The sequence below is a fragment of the Lissotriton vulgaris genome, unplaced genomic scaffold, assembly GCF_964263255.1.
Source record: "Lissotriton vulgaris unplaced genomic scaffold, aLisVul1.2 SCAFFOLD_555, whole genome shotgun sequence".
Classification (NCBI taxonomy): Eukaryota; Metazoa; Chordata; class Amphibia; order Caudata; family Salamandridae; genus Lissotriton; species Lissotriton vulgaris.
The window spans coordinates 39,880-51,961 of record NW_028243517.1 but is presented as its reverse complement, the minus strand read 5'-3'; the positions used below and the strand labels follow the sequence as shown (position 1 = coordinate 51,961).

Genomic DNA, 12,082 nt, shown 5'->3' with positions numbered 1-12,082 from the left:
CGTTACTCAAAGGTAGGTTTTTCCTTTGACTAATACTTCTCAAATTACCCAGTTATTCAGATTGTAGCTAGAGCAACATTGATTAAGTGTTGAGTTTTTGGGAGAGTGTGTACATGGAATAAGGTATGCCTGCTGTGTGATAATGGTATTTTATTTTCTTTGCAAAAACTATGTAATATTTGGAAAGTACATGAATTAAGCATAGGACCAAATCTTTACATAATCCTTGTGGCAATGGGATGCTTGAAAGATTTAATCATCTCAAATTGAAAGGTGCTGTCCAGGTGGTCATTAAGTGTACTTTTAATTGGAAGGCAAAGGTTGCAAAGACCATGTGGATCCATAGAATAACTGTTAACTAGGGCACAGGGTTAACACCATTTGAGATTATAAAATGACGTAATCCTAGGACAAAATGTAATCCAAAGTGAAAATATAAATCATAAATCAATTACTAGCCTACTGAAGACAATAGGAATAGAATTAAGAAAGCTTGTGAGGGTTACACAAGATATGATGAAAGGAACAATACCAAGGCATGTAGAATTAAAATTGGTCAGAGAAAAAAAAAAACGGGGAAAGTGTTTAAGGAAGAGACTCATTTTTCTTTTAAACCATAAGAGGTTGTTAAAGTCATGCATAATTATGCGTTGTTAAGTGATGGTAATGTGTAGCATCTTAATTGCATAGCTGTTGGCTTTAGAGAGGGCTGGAAAGGTATGACGTCTAATAGTAATATGAAATAGAATATCTGAGTAACGTAGTCCTCGAAAGAGGAAGTTATTCCTATTTATTGTGATCTTATTGGTATAGACACCAATTGTGATTTCAATGGTGAGCCGCAGAAATTAAATCTGAAGTAAAAGGCCAGGAGGTTCTAGTAACCGGCTGGTCACGATCTAGTGTTTCTACAATATGCATTTCCACCAGCCACTCCTTGAGGGCTAGCTTCCACACTCACCGCACATCCATCTATCACAGGTGTCACTGGTCAGGTGACCCTGCTAATAAAAGGGGCCGGGAGCACGTGCCATGGGCCATGGGCCAGTTCCAGACCATATGACTATGTGTCTGCGTCATTATTGTAGCTGCATGAGGGCCTAGGGCTCTAACCATTACAATTGCGATGAGCCCCTTGTGAGCTGTCACCAGTTTGGTACTAAATCATGAGGGGAAGTGCAGCCGATGCCCACGGCACCCCTGCACCGGTTGCCAGCGCAACGGCCACACTATGAGTGAAGAGGACAGCATCCAGCCTCCATGTAATGCAGTTGCCTGCCTGCCATGACCCCTAAAAGGCAACATAGGACCACTGGGAAGAAGGTGAGCTGACTGAGCTCAGAAGTTGGCAGTGGGCAGCAATGAGTGGAGGGGATGTGTAAAAGGAGCGCATAAAGCGAAACCCCACAGCGCCGGCAGAACCCCGTAACCAAGGGAGAAGCTTCAATCCACAGAGCTGCCTCAAAAGTGAAAAGAGCACGACACAGCCCACAATATCGTGGAGGACACTGCGCTGCATGTCAGCAGTAGGTCAGGGACTGTGGTACCCGCCTGTGAGGGTGTAGGCCTCGTTCCGTGCCAAGGTGAAATGTCTCCATACTGCAGCTTCTCCAGGCACTAGCATGCCTGATTCAGTGCCTGTAAAACATTGGTGGAATGAAAGTGAGGCATGAGGGAATCGCTCATCCGCCTGGTGACGTTAGCAAGCAGGGAAGAAGGGTTCGCAAGATAACACGTGCATGCGAAGGCTGGTGCTGATCCGTTGTGTCCAGTAAGTGTCGTGACCAGAGAACATGGGCTCTAGGACCCACAGGGACACAGACTTGGGGGGACAGACACCGGACACCACATCCGGTCAGGGGGACAAAGGACAGACCACAGGAAGCAAGAGGCAGGGAAGGAAGCACCAATACAAGCTCATGTGAGATACGAAATAAAGATACCTGAAATCGCCTGCACCGTGTCCTGTCATCTGTGGGGGGACCCTGCACGATCCCACAACTGGCGACGAAGGAAGAAATAAAGAAACCACGCGTGCCGGATCGACCACGTCGTGAACAAGCCAGGAGCCCACCCTGGACTGGTGCCGAGAAGAAGAACATAGTGGCCAAAGAACGAAATTAAGGACAGCAGCGACGCGGGAGCCCACCCCGGCTGCTGCGACGACGAAATCGCCTGCATTGGGTAAGCGCCAGAGAAAGAAGCGCGAAGGAATACAAATCGGCGCGAGCTCTCGCGAGAGTCTCGGCGGCCATTTGCAAGTCAGGCGAGAGAGCCAATAGGAGCACAGGAATTGCTGGCGGCCATTTTGAAATCAGGCGAAGCACTGATTGGCTGCGAAGTCTCACGAGACCATCGGCGGCCATCTTGAAGTCAGGCGAGGGAGCCAATAGGAGCACAGGAAACGTCAGCGGCCATTTTAAGGTCAGGCGAAGGGAAAAAAGGTCGAAAAGAGCCAGAAAGAACCACAAAAAGATCAGGAAAGGTGGCAAAAGAAGCTGAATAACAAAATAAAGAGCAAAGAGAGGCTCAAATAAGAAAATAAATAAAAGAAAAGACCAGAAAGAGCTACAATAAAGAAATAAGCGCCACAAAGAGCATTTACAAAGTAATAACAAAAGAACTGTAAGAAAAAGATGGCAGAACCACGGCCAAGCGCCCAATATCGCAGACCACTACCGTTCAATCTATCAGAACCACAAGTAGGAATAAGATGGGAGCTATGGATCGCTAGGTTCGAGGGATACATGGAGGCCACTGACGTACTAGAAGAAAAGAAGCTAGGACTGTTCCTAAACCTCGTGGGTGACGACGTGGATGAACTGCTAGTGACACTACCGGCAGGAGAGACATCAACATACAAAAAGCTCATCAAGTGCCTAACAAGCAAATTCGACCCTCAAAGGAACATAGACTTTGAAAGATACACGTTCACCACAGCTTTCCAACATGACGATGAATCATTGGATGACTTTGCGACACGACTGAGAAAATTGGTAACGCACTGCGAATTTGACAAGTATGACAACGAGCAAGCAATTCGCCTGCTGATAATTGAAGGATGTTGCGACACTGAATTCCGCACCAGAATATTGAAAGAACGAACATCGCTGGAAAACATCCTGTCGCTAGCAAGGGAAAAAGCAAGAGCAAAGATACAATCAAAGCAGATGGAACGGAGGATCGAACAAGCACACCGCATGACAGATAACAGTCGAACCAGCACCTGGAAAAAGGGACAACGCGACAACACAACGAAGAAACAACAAGGGCCACAATGCTACCGATGTGGTTTAGAATTTCCTCACAAGGGCGCCTGCCCAGTATTTGGACAGATGTGTAAAAAAATGTAACAGAAGCAATCATTTTGCCAGTGTGTGTCAAGGGACATAATTCAGAAATGACAGAGGAAGACCAAACAGGCAGTGGATGACGACAAGCAGGCACGTCAGACACATCGAAACAGCAAACAGGGGCTCGTCAATAGAATCAGGAGGAGAGGAAGAAGAAGAAAAAGTGGAGCGACTGTACCTCATGTCCACTCAAGAAGACACAGGAGAAGAAAGCATTCGTCTGGTAGACAAGAAAGCAATCAAAAAATGGAATCAGTGACAATAGAAGTCGGACCACATAAAGCACAGTTCGTGCTTGACAGCGGCGCCACATGCAACATCATGTGTGCGTCAGAATATGAGAGAATGGAAATAAAACCGGTGCTGAGACCATCAAGGGTTGAAGTGTTCACTTGGGGCTCAAGGAAACCAGTAACAATTTTGGGGAAATTCACTGAAGATATAACATATAAAAACCAAACACTCAGAGAAGAGATTCATGTACTGAAAGGAGATATTCCAGCACCCTGCCTACTGAGCAATGTAACAGCACAAATAATGGGCCTGATAGCAATGACATATAACATGTCAGAAAAAGGAAACATCTTGAAAGAATATCCAAAGCTACTGAAAGGCCTGTGGAAGCTAAAAGGGCGACAAATAACGTTGCACATCGACGAAACAAAGAAACCAGTAGCTCAGCATCACCGGCGAGTACCAATACACCTGCAACCTCAAGTAGAGGAAGAAAAAAATGCGCTGTTGAAACAAGACATCATCGAGCCGGCAGAAGGACCAACGCCGTGGTTATCGCCGATAGTAGCCGTGCCAAAGAAAAACACATCGAAAATAAGAATCTGTGTCGACATGAGGATACCAAACATGGCGATCGAAAGAGAAAGACACCCTGGACCACACCTCGACGACATGATCAGTTGCCTGACAGGAGCAAGACGATTCTCAAAGTTGGACTTGTGTAAGGGATATCACCAGCTGGAGCTGGATCCACAGTCGAGATATATCACAACCTTCTCGACACATCTAGGTCTATTCTGATACAAGCGCCTAAGCTTTGGGATATCGTCAGCAGCAGAAATATTTCAGGAAACGATCAGACAGGTGATAAGGCCAGTGAAAATTAGTCTCAATTACAGCGATGACATCCTAGTGTTTGGCAAGACAGACGAAGAACACGACAAGGCGTTGCGAGAGGTGTGTGCCCAACTAGAACAGGCTGGCCTCACATTAAATGAAGACAAATGTGAGCTAGGGCGACACTCTGAAAGAAGCGAAACCACCAAGTGATGTAGCAGAAGTACGGTCATTTCTTGGACTTGCCAGTTACTGTGCAAGATATATCAAAGACTTTGCAACAGTGAGCGCACCACTGCGGGAGCTGACGAAACAGGGACAAACTTTTGCATGGACAAAAGAGTGCAGCACGGCATTCGAAGAAATAAGAGAGGCAGTAACAGCGGTAGATCATCTAGCATACTTTGACCCACTACTGTGTACAGAACTAACGGTGGACGCCAGCCCAGTAGGACTGAGGACAATACTGGAGCAACACAAACCAGGAAAAGACTCGCTGAGATGCATAGTTGCTTACGGAAGTAAGAGCTTGTCCGACGTTGAGAGAGCTTACTCTCAACCGGAGAAGGAAAGTCTGGCCGTTGTGTGCGCGTGTGAACACTACCACATGTTCATCTACGGGAAGCCTTTCACAATTGTAACAGATCACCAAGCTCTAGTAACAATTTACGGAAACCCAAACGCAAAGATACCACCAAGAATAGAGAGGTGGGGAATACGGCTGATGGATTACAACTTCAAAATAATACACAAGCCTGGAAAGGAACATAACCCAGCTGACTATATGTCCAGACATGCATTGCCACGCAACACAGAAACAACAACAATGGCGAAAGAATACTTGAATTTCATCCTGAAGCACAACACACCAGCATCCATAACAAACGCAGAATTGGAACAAGAAACAAGGAGAGATCAAACAATGGAAGAAATCAAAAAGGTGACCAGGCAGGAGGCCCAAACTGAAATCATAGCGCCTCCCCTTCTTGCTGGAGTGCCCGTCAGCTGCACCGCCTGCCACTGTCTGTCTCAGTGAGGAGGGGAGGGAGTGGAGAGCCTTACTGATGTGGCACGACAATGCTGAACTGCACCCGGAGGTAAAATCACCCAACCCGCTACCTTCTGCGGTAGAGGCCGTTTACCTGCCTTCCTTGGCAGTGATGTGACTGCAGGTTGGACGAGAGGCCACAGCGAGGGAAGACGGTCCCAGAGCGGCTATTTGTTGCCTACTAAGGGACGACCAGGCATCAAGGGGAGAAAGACTGTCCACACAATGAGAAAACAGCTCGCAGAGGGAGAGAAAACTACGATCACCAGCACGGCCGGTTGGTAGCAGTTGGTTGGAGATGGCAAGGCTGCTTCCTACCCTAAATGGACACCATAGAGGCGCTGCCTGCAATGAGGAGTGGTTGTGGCGCCACCTAGTGGTAGCTGTTGTGTTATCAAATAATGACACACGAGAAGAATATATGTAATTGGTAATTATTTACCAGAAGAAAGAGCTTGTGAGAGGAAAGATGACCATGCAGCGTCGCCAGGTCTTTCTCATCGAGCTGAGTAGTGACGTCACTTAAATACACCTTAACATTCCAGGGGTAGCACGTGCACATAAACCAATAGGAAGAGGGACAGATAAAACTCATAAAAGCATACAGCATAAAAACAGATGTATTAGTTACTAAAACTATTTACAAATCACAAAATTCATCATATATATTAATACAATTAAAAACCATTAAGAGAAAACATACTGACTGCAGTTTAAAAAACAAGTTAAAATAGACAATCGTTATGTTAGATGCCCCCGAGAACACAGTTTAAACATTTTATGCTTTTACTATAGAGACAGACAAATTAAGGAAAACAGATCAATCACTTCGAGGGGGTCAAGCCCACCACAAGTTTTCTTCTAATGGCCCATGCCCACCCAAAGTATTTGGCGACCGCAACTGTAATAACCGGCAAGGTGTTAGTGGAAATTATTCTTAAGGCCACCTTACTGTCCCTTGTGCCTAGCAATTTGCACATCGCCTTTAGCCAAACACGTCGGGGGGTTAAGTAGGCCCTAAAAACAAAAAGAAGGTGGGCAATGGTCTCGCTTTCACTTTTACACGCCGGGCATAATTCAGAATTACCTATACCCCATCTACCGGTTAGTGATCTTATAGGGAGTGACCCTGCTCTAAGCTGGAAGTAGAGCTTCCTATCCTCCGGCTTTGTGATGTTGTCCCAATAGGGCTCTAAGCTAGGAGAAACTTTTGTTTCCAAAAAGCGACAATCCATAGTAGAGGGATCAACATCATTCCAGTTCCCGTAGGCGACCATTTCCCAGTACCTTTCTTTTATGGCGCCTTTGGTTGGGAACTGGGCTGTCTCAGGGTTCTCCCACAACTCCTGCATACCCATTATTCCCAATACTTTATGAAGTTCTTTGAGCCAAGTTATCTTGTGGAATATATCAGTTTTAATCACATACAGAAATCCCAGAGCGTAATGCATAAGTAGAGTGGTGTGGCTCACTGGTTAGAGGCGGCAGACCAGGAAGCAGAGGTCGACCCGGGACCAGGGTTCGATTCCCGACGCGGCAGGGTCTTGGGCCATGGTCAGCAGACTCGATAATTCTCGCCTCGGTGCCTACACCAACCATGGGTCTCACTCAGCAACTCTGGGCAATAGCTTGCTTAATCTCTACTAACGGCCCCATCAGCGCCGGGGATGCTTGTCTTCACCTTGGAGATGCCCAGGAGGGACAATCTCACAGGGAAAGCCAGGATGGGTTCCCCAGCAGTATACAGCGCCGGGACGCCCCTTTGCTGGGGCAGCTGTGCGCTTTACAAGTATACAACATTTAACATTTATAAGTTCCGGAGTAACCCTCCAATATAGAATAGGTCGTAATCTAGCCATATCTGAGAGGGCTTTCCTGCCTAGATCATAGCGCTGCAGTTGGATTGGGGTACTTTTAGGGAGGCCAACAAGATTACGGCAAAAAAAATTCCACAAGCGTTAGTGACGTTAACTTATCATAAGCCCATATTTCAGCACCATAAAGGGCCGAACTTAGGGCTTGCGCCTCATATACTTGCAGTGCTGGTTGTACCGGCTTGGTCAAGGACTTCCTGTGCTCCGGGCTTATAGCTCCCGTGTTTTGGCGGAGTTTTAATGCCGCCATTTCTATATGCTTCCCCCATTTTACTCCGTTTGACATGTGGATACCTAAGTAACCAAAGTCCGATACCATTTCCACTTTTTGTCCATCCATAAGAGAATTTCCCTCTAAAGCTGTGGTGGGGGTTAAATACCATAAGCTTTGACTTTGTAACATTAACTTCCAACCCCCGGTTGACACAAAAAACCTCAAAGATCTTCAGGGCTCGCTGTAACCCGCTAAGGGTTTTAGATAAAATTAGCGTGTCATCAGCGAATAGTAGAATTGGAGTTTTCACTCCAGCCAGGCTAGGAGCATCTACTTTTCCCAGCAACATACGCTCAACTACCCCATCAATGCTCAATGAGAAGAGCGTGGGGGCCAAAGCGCAGCCTTGGCGCACCCCACGCTCTACCGGGAATTCAGAGGTTACTTGGCCGTGACACCCCCCCCCCCCCACTGTATTTTTGCATAATTTGACTCATGCAACCTCATCACAAGTGTTAGGATCTCTAGCGGCATACCCATCTTGCTTAGCACTTTCCACATCTGGGATCTAGGGACTAAATCAAAGGCAGCACGTAAATCTATAAACGCTGCATAGATGCTGCCTTTTCCTAGTACTACCGTCTTCCAGTATAGTAGTGTAAATCTGAATATCTGGTCTGTGGTACTAGTTAATTTACGAAATCCAGCCTGGAAGGGGGTCAGAATATTTTTCTCTTCTACCCAGGCCGATATTTTCTCTAGGGTCATTTTTCCAATCACCTTTTGTACCGTGTCTAACAGGCTAATAGGCCTGTAGTTCCCAAGCTGTGTTTTGTCGCCTTTCTTATACACCGGGATTGTAACGGCCCCTAGCCAAGACTTTGGTACTGGTGCCCCTAGTGCCACAGCATTGGCCAGCTTTGTTATATAAAGACCCCAGTGCTTTTTATTGTAGTGTAGTTCCTATATCCCTTATAGGTTCTGCGCATTGGAATAACATACACAATAGGCTTGGCATAGGACTGAGGTCTGTATGCCCCTAATATGTATATTAAGCTTAATTACTATGTATCAGCTAGCTCAGAGGCCACTAGAAACTTCTTGAAGACAAGAAGGGAATAGCTTCTGGCAACCACATAACATAAAACCCACATCCCTCAGGATCATGGAAACAAAATACTACTTTTCATTCAGTCACTCATCTCAGAGAAGTACATAGAAGAAACAGTCGGTGTGTTTACAATAACATTTATTGCACAGTTGTTATTCTAGTACTGGTTATATGTGCTCCGACAACTGTTGGACAGTAGCAGAGAATTATGGCCAGCAGTGCAGTTAAATGAAAAGGCTTTGTATAGTTCTACCATTTTGCAACAGTAATGAACACATACATGAAATACAGAATGCATTAAGATAAAGCCTATACCCCTATGATGCCTAACTAGATGTACCTAAGTGTACCTAGCATGTGTGTAGATCTTAGAGAGCCAAGAATCCCCCTAGGAGTTAGTCTAACCCCTTTACCTTATTGGGACTTCATCCTGATCTTGAGCTGGACACCCACAGATGGGTAATGGACCTCTGCCAGCTGGAGCTGTGGCATGACGCAGGTTGCAGCGCCTCAGGCAGAGTGTCCGCCTGGAAGTCTCTGTCTCCTCTGGTTTGCTTGGGCAAAGGGAGGTATACTTATACTGGATAGGTGTCTTGGATTGACGTAATGTTGGTCAGAGGAAGATGTGTTCTTGGTCTGTTTCCAAGAATTGGTTGTGACGTAGGTTAGTCACTGTTGGACATGGAGATTACGTATTTAGGATGGACCGTCTTCTGTGCACAGAGCACACAGTGATCAGATAAGGGGACAGCCTCTCTGTTGCTCGTTATTGTGAAATGAGGGCTAATCTAGGTCAAAGGGCCTGCCTGTCTCTGTGAAAGGGCCTGCTTGTCTCTGTGACACAAAGAATTTGTGCCTCTGAGACAGTACCTATGTTAAGGCCTCAATTTCCTTCATAACACCCACTCCAATCTATGGACAAGAGTTAATAACCCATTAAAAGCAAACTACGTGACTAAAATAGGCATTTGCATATAATTGGCAGGTAGTTGCATGAGAGTTTTATGAGCTGAAAAAAATAGCAGCTGTTAAAATATATAAAATTACTGTAGACTCTGTGGAGACAGGAAAAATCTATAGTGTCATTAAAAAATATATATATACTCTTTAGAGTAAGTAGTTACTTATAAAAGTTTCTGTTTATAAAATTGAAAACTCTTTCATGCTTTTTTCAGAAGACCATGCTTTCTTTAAAATAGTCAATTTAGAGGGAAAGCTCCAAGCACTCGGTGAAAGTTGAAACAATAACAGAAAAAATGTGTTTCAGGACATGTTTTGAAGAACTAGAGATAAAAGGTGCTGGTAGTCACAACATTTCTCGTAGCCATTTGCTGCAGTAAACAGACCTTTTTAATACCTCGCACAGTCGTTGTGGAAGCACAGAAAGACAGTGCTGCTAGTTGCTTGTTCTGAGGCAGCCGGTGCTAAAGATTGTACCTGTGTGCCTGGATTTACTCGTACCTCACCTTCAGCCATATTCGCCGATGAGGTCTCAATCCATACCTTGGTGTTGCTAAATGAAGTACAAGGCACCCATTGGATTTGCAAGGAATGCTTTGGTTTGATGTGAATACGCTTGGGACACAGCCAAGCATAGGACTTCAGCAGACCCTGCATGGTGGTGATTGCCACTGGCATTTTCCTTTGGAAGAGGTACGTTGCAGTCTTTTCAGACTGTTCTTTTAAATATTAGAAACCATGAGAAGCATAGTTCCTGTTCGAGCTATTCCCAAGGTGTCCCACACTGCTTGTATGTGAAAGACCAAATTTATCAAAAAGGAAAAAAGGGGCAGCCTGTATTTAAGAGTACTATTATGCAAAAAAGAAAAAAATATTTCTTTAGCTGATGTAAAATGAAAAAATAAAAGCTGCTGCACAAGCATGGTTTTCAGATTGCTTTAAGCATTATTGAATTTTATGAAGGAAACTTTTGTTTTTACTACTGTCAGTGTTGGGGCTTTTTTTTTTAAATGGCACAGCTTCCCTACACTGTAGGATTTCACTACCTCTGGATGTTATCTGTACATAACTTAGGTCTGGCCTATGTATACTGAGTAGGCATGTGCGAATTTTGCGAATTCGCAATTCGCGAATTTGCAATTTTTGCGAATTCGCAATCCGCAAAATCAGCGAATTTGCAGATTAGCGGATTTTGCGGATTGTGTGGGGAATGGCCGGGTGGGAAAACGGTGCACATCGCTAGTGTGAGGGGCAGGGCCAAACGGGCGAGGCTTATATGCGAGTTCACATGCCTCTTGTGTGCATAAAAGGACAGGCACGGATCAGAGAAGCTCGTGGTCACAGGAACTGCACAGGGATTGAGCTCGTGAAAGTCAATAATGCAAAGGCCTCCATCAAGCATCATAGCTATTTTTCGACGATAGATATGGGGAGAACGCACACCTGCCCAGCCTCGAGAAAACTCACATTTTTGGGGGGGCTGATTAACTTTGCCATCACTCCAAAGAGCGCCGGGGTCCCTCGAGTGAGCTGTCCATCAAGTGGGTAAAGGGCGCGAAGACGGTGCACACACCACTAGTGTGTAGGGAGGGGCCAAACGGACGGGGCTTATATGCGAGTTCACATGCCTCTTGTGTGTATAAAAGGACAGGCACGGATCAGAGAAGCTTGTGGTCACAGGAACTGCACAGGGATTGAGCTCGTGAAAGTCAATTATGCAAAGGCCTCCATCAAGCATCATAGCTAATTTTCGACGATAGATATGGGGAGAGCGCACACCTACCCAGCCTCGACAAAACACACATTTTTGGGGGGGCTGATTAACTTTGCCATCACACCAAAGAGCGCCGAGGTCCCTCGAGTGAGCTGTCCATCAAGTGGGTAAAGGGCGCGAAGACGGTGCACACACCACTAGTGTGTGGGGAGGGGCCAAACGGACGGGGCTTATATGCGAGTTCACATGCCTCTTGTGTGTATAAAAGGACAGGCACGGATCAGAGAAGCTCGTGGTCACAGGAACTGCACAGGGATTGAGCTCGTGAAAGTTAATTATGCAAAGGCCTCCATCAAGCATCATAGCTAATTTTCGACGACAGATATGGGGAGAGCGCACACCTACCCAGCCTCGACAAAACACACATTTTTGGGGGGGCTGATTAACTTTGCCATCACACCAAAGGGCGCCGGGGTCCCTCGAGTGAGCTGTCCATCAAGTGGGTAAAGGGAGCGAAGACGGTGCACACACCACTAGTGTGTGGGGAGGGGCCAAACGGACGGGGCTTATATGCGAGTTCACATGCCTCTTGTGTGTATAAAATGACAGGCACGGATCAGAGAAGCTCGTGGTCACAGGAACTGCACAGGGATTGAGCTAGTGAAAGTCAATTATGCAAAGGCCTCCATCAAGCATCATAGCTAATTTTCGACTATAGATATGGGGAGAACGCACAC

General features: G+C 45.9%; 1 long non-coding RNA gene across 1 annotated transcript in view; it reads right to left on the bottom strand.

Annotated features, from left to right (window-relative positions):
• The window catches only part of LOC147668320 (uncharacterized), a 28,335-nt gene extending 18,336 nt beyond the window's left edge, over nucleotides 1-9,999 (bottom strand). Inside the window, exon 1 of the long non-coding RNA XR_015304128.1 lies at nucleotides 9,085-9,999. This is a non-coding gene — a long non-coding RNA (uncharacterized LOC147668320). The remainder of the gene's footprint in view (nucleotides 1-9,084) is intronic.
• Between the last annotated feature and the right edge of the window lie 2,083 nt (nucleotides 10,000-12,082).